Source organism: Capricornis sumatraensis, chromosome 2 (assembly GCF_032405125.1).
Source record: "Capricornis sumatraensis isolate serow.1 chromosome 2, serow.2, whole genome shotgun sequence".
Classification (NCBI taxonomy): domain Eukaryota; kingdom Metazoa; phylum Chordata; class Mammalia; order Artiodactyla; family Bovidae; genus Capricornis; species Capricornis sumatraensis.
Genome location: NC_091070.1, coordinates 137,315,973 through 137,328,061, shown reverse-complemented (window position 1 = coordinate 137,328,061; position 12,089 = coordinate 137,315,973). Strand labels below are relative to the sequence as shown.

Here is a 12,089-nt window from a genome sequence, read left to right as displayed (position 1 = left end):
TTTTTATTGCAGGAGTGGTTGTTTAAAGAAATTTTTTTTGCTTCGAGCATTCACTTTTTTAAAATAATGAAGTTCCTTTTCACTTATTTAATTAGGACCACATGGTGACCTTTCAAAGTAACAAATATTAATATTAAAAATTTGAGGTAGCTATGTTTAGTTTTATCAGTTTTGGGTAATTATACCATTTGGAGGACATTAGTCTTTTGTTTTCTTAAATGTCATAATGGGCTCATAATGCCCATGCTTTATATATAAAAAAAAGTTGCTGCTGAGCTATTTTCATTATAGAAGTCTTATGGTGGTTTTGGAATCCTGAATGAACTGAAGAGATTACATGTGAATGTCTCATACACTTTCCAAAAATAACATGGCATGGCCAAAAGACAGCTGTAATTTCCCATCTTCCTCACCTCTCCCCACCCCCACCCCCCTGAAACTTACTGATCATCTCAGCAAGTGGTATTGCCTTTCCCCATTTGACTAAGCCAAAATCTAGTAGTCTTCCTTGATCCCGTTTTACTCTCATCCTTATGATCGGATTACTATTGCTGTATAACAAACTACCTCAAAACTCAGTGGCACAAAGTGAAGAAGTATCTGTATGGGAAAGATATTGTAGTACCCATCTTTGGTAAATGCTATCAACCCCTGTTCACCTCTGTCCACAACTATTCACATCCTTTCTACATGCAAAAAAACACCAGATACCTCCCTCAAAATTCCCAAAGTCTCATCTTGTTGCTTGAAGTCTGTGATGTTGTCATCCAGATCAGATCCAGGTGCCAAGGAGGATCTGTGGGTGTGGTTCTTCTAGCATGTTTCTCCTCAATCTCTGAAGAGCTATGGGTAAAAGATTCCAATTAACTTTCTCTCTTTCTCCCGTATGACCAACATGCAATGGGGGTCAAGCATAGGATAACCACTGCAAGCATTCCCATTTAAAAAGGTGGGGGTGCAGAGAATGAGAGGCACACAAGCTGTCACCAGTCAATGATGGTTCTGAAATTCAGTTGGGCACATCTTGTTGTTTTCTTGATAGGAGCTCATATCTGTCTAAGCAGTTGTTTTCTCTAGCTGTAAAATCTACCTTTCCTAGTGTTTGGCTTCACTCCGTGTGTTGTTATTCTGTCTTTTCCATAAGAAATAACCCACATTTGCAGCTGACTAGGCGGTGCTAGTCGTAAAGAACCCAGCTGCCAATGCAGGAGACAGGGGATACGGATTCGATTGCTGGGTCAGAAAGATCCCCTGAGGAGGACATGGCAACCCACTCCGGTTGGAGAATCCCATGGACAGAGGAGCCTAGTGGGCTACAGTCCATAGGGTGGCAAAGAATCGACAGGACTGAGGTGTCTTAACATGCAAGTTTTCTCTTACTGCTTCTTGCCCAAAGTAGGTCATGGGTCCAAAGACCCTACCCCCTTCATTTTATTGTGTATCTCCAGCCCTTTAGGTCCAAGGTGATGCAGTTATCTTTAATGCTTTTGGGCTTCCTGTATATCAAACCACATTAGACAAAAGACACCCCCTGAAATCTCTTCAGTATCTGTAGGACAAAACCCTTAAGAGTCTGGGTGCCCACTGTTTAAAAAGGCATGCCCTGGGGCCGGGGCGGAGGCCGCGGGGCTGGGGCGGGGGCGGGTGTTAGGGGTCCAGGCAGCGGCGGGAGGCGGCCATGAGGAGGCGGTTTAGCGAGTCCTCTGGGTGGAGAGTTCTCCTCTCTCCCCTGCCGCAGAGGCCGTGAGGGCCCCGGGACACGAGCTGCGTAACATCGCGATGGGTGCCCAAGGAGAACCCCAAGTTCAGTTCAAACTTGTTTTGATTGGTGATGGTGGTACCGGAAAAAAACATTCGTGAAGCATCATCTGACTGGTGAATTTGAGAAGAACTATGTAGCAACCTTGGGTGTTGAGGTCCATCCTCTTGGGTTCCATACCAACAGAGGACCTATTAAGTTCAATGTATGGGATACAGCTGGTCAGGAGAAATTTGGTGGACTGAGAGATGGTTATTATATACAAGCTCAGTGTGCCATTATAATGTTTGACGTAACATCAAGAGTTACAAGAATGTGCCTAACTGGCATAGAGATCTGGTACGAGTGTGTGAGAGCATCCCAGTTGTGTTGTGTGGCAACAAAGTGGATATTAAGGACAGAAAGGTTAAGGCAAAGTCAGTTGTCTTCCACTGAAAGAAGAATCTTCAGTACTATGACATTTCTGCCAAAAGTAACTACAACTTTGAAAAGCCCTTCCTCTGGCTTGCTAGAAAACTGATTGGAGACCCTAACTTGGAGTTTGTCTCCATGCCTGCTCTTGCCCCACCAGAGATGGTCATGGACCCAGCCTTGGCAGCACAGTACGAGCACAATTTAGAGGTTGCTCAGACAACTGCTCTCCTGGATGAAGATGATGACCTGTGAGAAAGTGAAGCTGGGGCCCAGCGTCAGAAGTCTAGTTTTATAGGCAACTGTCCTGTGATGTCAGTGGTGCAGCGTGTTTGCCACTTTATTATATAGCTAAGCAGAACATGTGCTTAATCTTTGGATGCTGAAGGAGATGGATGGGCTTTGGAGTGAATGTGGCAGTTAAAAAAAAAATACCTTCATTTTTTGGACCTGCATATTTAGGTGTTTTGGAACACAGTTGTTTTCTCCTTGAGTTTCAAATATAAGACTGCTATAATCACATGACAATATTGAGAGGTGGAATCTTGTTTGTTACTGTTATTCCCATTCCTTTTCGTTTAGAGTCAGAATAAAGTTGTATTTCAAATTAAAAAAAAAATAAATAAAAAGGCATGCCCTTAAATCCAGAAGGCCTTGTTTGTATTTGAAAGGTTTATGAGGTACCATCTTAAATCTTTCTGAAGTTTTAATGAAAGATTTTACAGTCACTGTCTTTTCTTCATTCTAATATTGGAGACATTTTCCTAACAAGCTAGGATTTGATCTTTGCATTGAAGCCCTATCTCACTTTGAGATCTTCTGTGGAGAAATACTGAATGAACAATTTTTTAAAAAAGCCCAGAAAGACCTTTTATATTTCTGTTCAAGTTTACTTAAAAGCTAAATGGTTCCTTTTTCTTTATATCTACCTCTCTTACACATGGCTAAAAGAAACAGATTAGCACTTTTAGTATTCTGACTAAGAAATGTCCTTAGCCAAATCTGCCAGTTTATTAAGCATATTTTTTATTTTCTATGTAAATGCAGCCATAGGGTTGCCAAGCTTTCTGCCACTGTATAGCAAAGGCCAGTTTTTTTTCCTAGCTTCCAATAACAGTTTCTTCCTTTTCATCCAAGCTTTCACTGAAGTCTCCTTAAAGGCCTTTCTAGCTTTCACTGACTGTCTTCACTGGATTTACTGGGTTTCACTTACCTTCATCACCTGTCTTTTTAAGGTCCTTCGAGCTTTTTCCCACGGTCCAATTCCAAAGCCAGTGCCACATGTTTTAGGCTTTTGATATGTCTGAACTCCATTCTGGTACTATATTTCTATTTTACTTGCTATTTTTGCATAAGCAACCGCCTCATGATTTAGTAGCACAAATTATCTTTTTATTATGTGTGCAGATTCTGTGGATCAGGGATTTAGACAAAGTATGATAAAGATGGCTTGTGTCTGTTCTAAAACTTCTAGGATCTGAGTTGGTAGAACTCAGCAGCTAGCGGGGTCAATTTGATAGCTGGAGCCAGAATTATCTCAAGACGTCTTCATTTGTGTGTCTGGCAGTTGATGCTGACTGTCAGTAGTCCAACCTCAGCTTGGATGTTTGGTGAAGTACCTTCATGTGGCCCCTCTGTGTGGCCTGGGCTTTCTCACTGTGTGATGGACTCAGAGTAGCTGAATTTACTACATTGAAACTCAGACGCTTCAAGTGTCATAGCATACAAAGTGTGTATTTGTTTCCTGTTGCTGCTGTAACAATATGCCCAAACTGGGTGGCTGAAAACAGAAATTCATTATCTCACAGTTCTAGAGCCTGGAAGTCTGAAATAAAGGCGTTGGCACGGCCATACTGCTTCTGAAGGCTCTAGGAAGGCTTCTGGAGGTTGTCAACAGTCTTTCACATTCCCTGTCTTTCAGCTGCATCCCTCTAATTTCTGCCTCTGTTTTCACATGGCCTACTTTCCTCTGTATCTGTATGTCCTCTGCTCTTTTTATAAGGACGTGAGTTATACTGAAATTAGGGTCCACTCCGATCTACCATGTCCTTAATTTGACTAATTGCAGCTATAGAGCCCCTACTTCTAAACAAAGCCGCTTTCTGACGTTTTGTGGGACACTGTTTAACCCAGTAGAAGTTGGAAACTGCACTGTCTCTATAACTTAGCCTTGGAAGTAAGTAGGATCGTTTGCACTGTGCTTCATTTGGTTGCAACAGTCAGAATCAGGCCCTAGTTTAACAGGAGCAAAGTTAGATTCTACTTATTGATGGAGGACTTTCAGGGTCACAGTGTAGAAGAATTTGTGCTATAAAATGTTTTTGTGTTCATCCTTGAAAAATGCAGTCTGCCACACCCTTATCCAGTTCGTGACCAAATTCTATTGATTCTGCCTCCAAAATATATCTCACATCTGTTCCCTTACTTTCTTTGCCACCCACTCATGCAAATAATTTCTCATCTGAATTATTGCATTAAACTCTTATCCGATCTTTCTGTACCCACTTTCGCCTCTTCTAACCTTTTTACCACCACGCTGCAAGAAAAGAGGTATTAATACTATAAATTTGCTCATATCACTCTGTTTAAATCTCTTTGGAGGCTTCCAATTGCTTGTATGGGCTTCCCTGGTGGCTCAGATGGTAAAGAATCTGACTATAATGCAGGAGACCAGAATTCAATCCCTGGGTTGGGAAGATCCCCTGGAGAAGGGAATAGCAGCCCACTCCAGCATTCTTGCCTGGAGAATTCCATGGACAGAGGAGCCTGATGAGCTGTAGTCCATGGAGCTGCAAAGAGTGGGACACGACTGAGCGACTACCACACATCCGTACAATTGCATGTGCAATACAATGTAGATGACTCCCAAAAGCTGAAGAGGCCTTGCAAAATCTGTCTTTCCAGCTGTCTCGATGAAAAGGCATGCCACCTTTTTCTTCATGTACTTGTCTCTAGTCACTCAGGCCTTTGATAGCTCTTGGATCAACCCAATCATGTTTGCATCTTAAAGACTTTGCACTTATACTTTCTTCTGCCTGGAAATCTCTTTCTTTGGTTCATTAGGCTCACATTTGACATATTCTATGTTTCATATTAAATGCTACCACTTTAATAATAATGATAATAATGATTATAGCTAATATTCTTTTGAGTTAGCTTAAAACATTTTTCAGACCTTAGAGCTAATCATTGTATCTGGATTATTTTTAAAAATCTCCAGTGAAAGAGGTTCTATTATCATTCTTATTTTATAGGTAATTATGTGATGCTCCCAAAGTCGTACTACCTTGTGCTGTATAATACATACCATGTACTAGAGTTCAGAATTATACTTCAAGATTGTCTTACTGCAGATACAGCTCTTTCAACCACTAGACCCTGCTGCCTCTACAGGAAACCTCATTCTGTACTTTATTCTTAGTCATAACACTTATTTCTTTTCTTCATTTTGTTGATCACTCTCTGTAGTTTAAAATCTATATATACACACACATATATATGTATATATTTATTTATTGCTTATCTTTCCAACTAGTATTAAATAATTTTTGTTATTCATAGCTCTGTCTTACCACCCACAAAGTACATGGCACATGGTAAATAATTAGTATTTTATGAATAAATGTAGTGGCATTTTGATAAATATTTAACCACCACTTTGGGGTGGGGTTGGGGACTGATTGTAGCTTTTTTGAATTTCCATACTCTCACCTCAGAACTTATTTCAAGCTGCAAAGAATTTAACAACTGACTCACAAGATTCCTGAAAATTAAGTTCTAGCATAGCAGTCATTCTGGATGAACGAATGAATGATTGATGTAAAGAACAGAATAGCTCACCTTCAGTCACTGGTTTTCAAGGGGACAGGGGATGTTCTCTCTATAAGCTCTTGTGGTTTTAGTTCTGAAAAGATCAACCACATTGGTGAGGGTTCAGAGCATAGTTCCTGTTAGAGCTGCAGAAGGGCAATGAAGAGTTAACATAGCATCTGAAATACTGAATATCTCCACAACAATGTAGTGAGAAACACTGAGACCAGATACTGTCATTTCTTCATCTTTTTTTCACTGCCTCAGGTGTTGGCAAGGACATGTATGATTCAGAAGCAAGGACAGGATGACTTTGTTTTATCCTTTACAGGGAAAGGATAGCTGGGGTTGGAGTAGGAAGGAGTGAATAGAAAGGAGAAGGGGGAGGGGAGCCATTAATATTTCACGTTAGGTGTAAAAATGTTCAGTTGCAGCTTTGGCTAGGGAGAGAAATTTCCTTGAAAATATTTGTTGGAGGTTTATGCTAAATGATTGTACAGAAGACTGATTTATGATTGGTCCAATTATTTACCTCTGTATGTAATATGGAGTGACATAGGCATTAGTTTTTAAATCACTATATGCCACTCAGCATTGCTGCCAACATTTTATTTGACAGTTAATTATAAAAATACTGCTTGAATTTTTTGATCAGCAGTCTCATGCTGGTTAGAATGTAGCAATAGATGTGAATGAATGTGTTGCATTTGGTGGGACTGTATTTATCACATTAGGTATGAAAGTCTTGGCATCATGTTGGCTGACTACAGCGTGGTAAGAGAAGGTGCTGAGATGCTTAGATGTCTCAGTCATGGACAGCATATAATACGCCTCTTATTTAACTGACAAGTCTACACACTTCAGTCCCATATCTTTCAGTCCCTTCACACTTTGCATAAGTAATATCTCCTATTATGCACATTCACTCAGGGGTTTTGAATGAATAAATTCTACTCTCCTTGCCAGCTCCAGGATCTAGAGTTTTAAAAGTGCATGTGTAATTAATTTTGATTTAGAATTTTGAGTAAATATCATGAGAAATGCTTTTCTCTTTGTTAATTTCCAGGTGTGAGTCTAAAGAAAACAGCAACTGTTTTTTTTTAAATCACATGAATAATATTGGAGCAAGACTGTCTCAGTTGGAGACAAAAACATTATATTTGTGTCTCATGGTAATCTATCCAAGGGTTAATGGACCCAGAACCCTCTGGACAGTTCACGAATCCACATAACAGGCTAGATTTTTGCATTAGGATTCCTGACTTAGCTGAAAAATGTGAAAAATCAGATGCAGCCAAAGAGTTCCCTATTGATTACAAATGTGAGGATCAAGAGTAAGTTATTCCATCTAAGGCAGCATTTATTTAAATTTAAAATAGTCCTTCTTGGTAATCTCATTTTGGTTAGTAGCATATAAATCAATGACATTTTAAAGAGTATTAATTCCATTACATTTGAGGGGCTTCCTGTGACAGAATAGGCATTGATATCCAGTCATATTTTGGGGTGTCTAATTGTGCTCATCTCCTCCTCCGAGAATTCCAAAATTGCAACTCACTACTGAACAGCCATCGACAGGAGAATGTTGGAACCCACCACACAAAGATATCCCACATCCAAGGGAAAGGAGAAGCCCCAAGGAGACAATAGGAGGGGTGAAATTGCATTTAGAATCAAACTCCATACCTGCCAGAGATGCTCAAAGGGCTCAGGCAAAACCTTGTGTGCACCAGGACCCAGAGACCCCAGAGAACCTGAGCCAAACCTGCCTTTGAGTGTTTGTCTCCTGTGCCGGCATGGGTCAACAGTGGCCTACCATGGGGTCAGGGGCTCTGGCTGCAGCAGACCTGGATCACGCCCACATTGCAGGCAGATTCTTTACCAACTGAGCCGCAAGGGAAGCCCTAAGCACACATTTATTTTCTTACACATCACTTCCAGGTGTACCAAACTGCTTGAAGTTGTCAATGGATCATGCATTACGTTATTTGTGCTTTTGCACACACTTCTTCCTCTACCCAGAACTCCTGTCGTGTTAACTAACTCCTGTCATTCTTCAAAACTCAGCCTGGAAGTCGTACCTCAGAGATGGTTAGTCCCCTTACTCTGTACCTCTACCCACAGCTGATGGTTTGGTACACTACTGTGCACTGAACTTCTCCAAGGCAGTAACCAAGCATTCTTCGATGATTATGTGAAGTGGTCACAGTGCAAGGAATTCTCTCACTTGAAATCTTTCCCCCTATTTTCAGCATTCCTTAATTAATTAATAGTAAACCACACATACCTAAGGAGGATACTTTCCAAGATGCCCAGTGGATGCCTGAAACCAGAGGTAGTACCAAACCCTCACATATATTGTTTTTTCTGATACATACATACCTGTGATAAAGTTTAATTTATAAATTAGGTGTAATAACCAAGAACAATAATAATAGAAAAATTATAACAATATACTATCATAAAAGTTGTGTAAATGTGCTCTATTTTGCTCTCAAAATATCTTATTGAACTGTACTCACCCTTTGTGTGATGATGTGAGATGGTAAAATGCCATGAGATGAAGTGGGGTGAATGAGATGAAGTGGGGTGAATGATGTAGGCATTGTGACATAGCATTAGACTGCCACTGACAATGTGTCAGAAAGAGGACTATCTGCTTCAAGTAACCCTTGATCATCCAGCCATTATGATGTCCATGGCTGGCTGTCAGGAGCACATGTCAGTGGTTATGGATACCAGATGGGAAGGAGTGGAAGAGGAAGAGATTTCATCAGACTGCTCAGAATAGCATGCAGTTTAAAATTTATAAGTTGTTTATTTCTGGAATTTTTCATTATTATTTTCAGACCATGGTTAACTAAACTGGAAAACAAAACCACAGACAAGGGGAGACTGTTGTCTTAAATCAGAGTCTCCTTACAGAAAAATAAATACACGTCAGTTTCCCCAATTTCTCCTAAAACTCTTCCCAGCTAACTCAGGCACATAAGTCAATACTTGTATGCTTTCTTGTTTTTTCTTCCTTTTCCTCATGTCTTTTCATTTGTGAATCATGAGACAGCCCCAGTTATACAAAGTCCATGTATGCAAGCCAACATCTGTAGCCAAGAAAAGAAAATCTAAAATGTTTAATAGTCTACCAATGGCATCACTCTGTAACGTGTTTTAAAATTTCTAGAAGACTGTCAAGTCTCTAATATTTCCATTATCCTCTCCTCAGTCTCAATACAATTTGCTTTACTTCCTATAACACTATTAAAAAATAAATAAGAATATATTTCCTATTTCATAATGATTATCAATGACAACATAAAGTTTCTATTGTATTTTTAATTAAATATATGATGATTCAACTGGAATACAGGTTACACAGACTTTTATGGTTTGACCTGGAAACTAATAACCATTTGTCAGAGTTACTGTGAGGAAAAAATGCTTTCCAGATTCTAAATAGCTACCTTACAAACTTTGAGACATAGTCCTTATGCAAGCTGTGGTCTACTTATATTCAAATTTGTATAGTTTATCTACAAATTCAAAGAAAATTTACACTGTTTTCCATATGTGCTTAGGGAAAATGAAAGTTTAGTGAAACATGTGCTTTAGAGTGGTGCAGATTTGGATTTGAATTTCACTGCAACCGTTATTTTTTTCTGTATTAATGGATAGTTTAAGCCTCAGTTTCTTCATATGTAACATGAAGATAAATACTCCTGTGTGCATGTGTCAGGCAGCTAGTGTCGCCAGATAAAATACAAAGCAGTTAAGTTTGAATTCCATGAAAACAATGAATATTTTTCTGTAAACATTTTACACATATAATTTTAGTATGAAAATTTTCATTGTTTATCTGAAGCTCAGTTTTTAACTGGGCATGCTGTATTAGCATTTGTTAAGTATGGCAAACCTACAGAAGTGCTAGTTTATCTGTGTGATGCCCATATATATGATACAGAAAATGTGGGATTCCTTCTGCAGCCCTTAGCTACAGTGGTCAGCTATGCTGAAACTAAGTAGGTCTCTGCTAGCTTACTGCTACTCCCAAATGCTACCCTCTGCCTTAGCAAATTACGTACTCACAGAGCCCCACCACTAAACAGTCTAATGAGAAATCACAATAGTGGTCATTCTTGGATTTTGTTCTTCAGAAACTATGTGGATAGATGAAGTGATTTTCGAAACTCAATTTAAAAATATGATGGCATCTTTGAAGTTCAGCATAATATGTAAGAATGGGTGTGGGCTAAGTTGCTTCAGTCATGTCCAACTCTTTGCACCCCTATGGACTGTAGCCCGCCATGCTCTTCTGTCCGTGGGATTCTCCAGACAAGAATACTGGAGTAGGTTGCCTTCCCCTTCTCTAGGAAGGATGGGTAGACAGTATTTGAAAATCATCTGCTATTTGATATGGAAAAACTTAAGAGGCCATCCTAGCTACTCCTTTTTATACTGATAAGGGGCCTGACCCCCAGAGAGTTCAACAGCTTTGCCTGAGCCCGGGCTGGAATTTCAACCCTCTGACTTCAGTCTCAGTCAAGGGAACATTTCATGCAAAGATGGGCTCAATAACGGACAGAAATGGTATGGACCTAACAGAAGCAGAGGATATTAAGAAGAGGTGGCAAGAATACACAAAAGAACTATACAAAAAAAAGATCTTCATGACCTGTATAATCACGATGGTGTGATCACTCACCTAGAGCCAGACATCCTGGAATGTGAAGTCAAGTGGGCCTTAAAAAGCATCACTACGAACAAAGCTAGTGGAGGTGATGGAATTCCATTTGAGCTCTTTCAAATCCTGAAAGATGATGCTGTGAAAGTGCTGCACTCAATATGCCAGCAAATTTGTAAAACTCAGCAGTGGCCACAGGACTGGAAAAGGTCAGTTTTCATTCCAATCCCAAAGAAAGGCAATGGCAAAGAATGCTCAAACTACTGCACAATTGCACTCACCTCACATGCTAGTAAAGTAATGCTCAAAATTCTCCAAGAAGGCTTCAGCAATACATGAACCATGAACTTCCTGATGTTCAAGCTGGTTTTAGAAAAGGCAGAGGAACCAGAGATCGAATTGCCAACATCTGCTGGATCATGGAAAAAGCAAGAGAGTTCCAGAAAAAACATCTATTTCTGCTTGATTGACTATGTCAAAGCCTTTGACTGTGTGGATCACAATAAACTGTGGAAAAATCTGAGAGAGATGGGAATACCAGACCACCTGACCTGCCTCTTGAGAAATCTGTATGCAGGTCAGGAAGTAACAGTTAGAACAGGACATGGAACAACAGACTGGTTCCAAATAGGAAAAGGAGTTTGTCAAGGCTGTATACTGTCACCCTGCTTATTTAACTTATATACAGAGTACATCATGAGAAATGCTGGGCTGGAGGAAGCACAAGCTGGAATCAAGATTGCCGGGAGAAATATCAATAACCTCAGATAAGGAGATGACACCACCCTTATGGCAGAAAGTGAAGAGGAACTAAAAAGCCTCTTGATGAAAGTGAAAGAAGACAGTGAAAAAGTTGGCTTAAAGCTCAACATTCAGAAAACGAAGATCATGGCATCTGGTCCCATGACTTCATGGGAAATAGATGGGGAAACAGTGGAAACAGTGTCAGACTCTATATTTTGGGGCTCCAAAATCAGTGCAGATGGTGACTGCAGCCATGAAATTAAAAGATGCTTACTCCTTGGAAGAAAAGTTATGACCAACCTAGATAGCATATTCAAAAGCAGAGACATTACTTTGCCGACTAAGGTCTGTCTAGTCAAGGCTATGGTTTTTCCAGTAGTCATGTATGGATGTGAGAGTTGGACTAGAAAGAAAGCTGAGTGCTGAAGAATTGATGCTTTTGAACTGTGGTGTTGGAGAAGACTCTTGAGTGTCCCTTGGACTGCAAGGAGATCCAAGCAGTCCATTCTGAAGGAGATCAGTCCTGGGATTTCTTTGGAAGGAATGATGCTAAAGCTGAAGCTCCAGTACTTTGGACACCTCATGCGAAGAGTTGACTCATTGGAAAAGACTCTGATACTGGGAGGGACTAGGGGCAGGAAGAGAAGGGGATGACAGAGGATGAGATGGCTGGATGGAATCACTGAC

At 40.1% G+C, this 12,089-nt stretch overlaps 1 protein-coding gene and 1 pseudogene across 1 annotated transcript in view; both read left to right on the top strand.

Moving 5' to 3' along the window:
* NTNG1 (netrin G1) overlaps nt 1–12,089 on the top strand; it is a 354,379-nt gene that overhangs the window by 36,666 nt on the left and 305,624 nt on the right. The gene's annotated exons all lie outside the window — the stretch shown is intronic.
* On the top strand, nt 1,780–2,425 carry LOC138071299 (GTP-binding nuclear protein Ran-like; annotated as a pseudogene).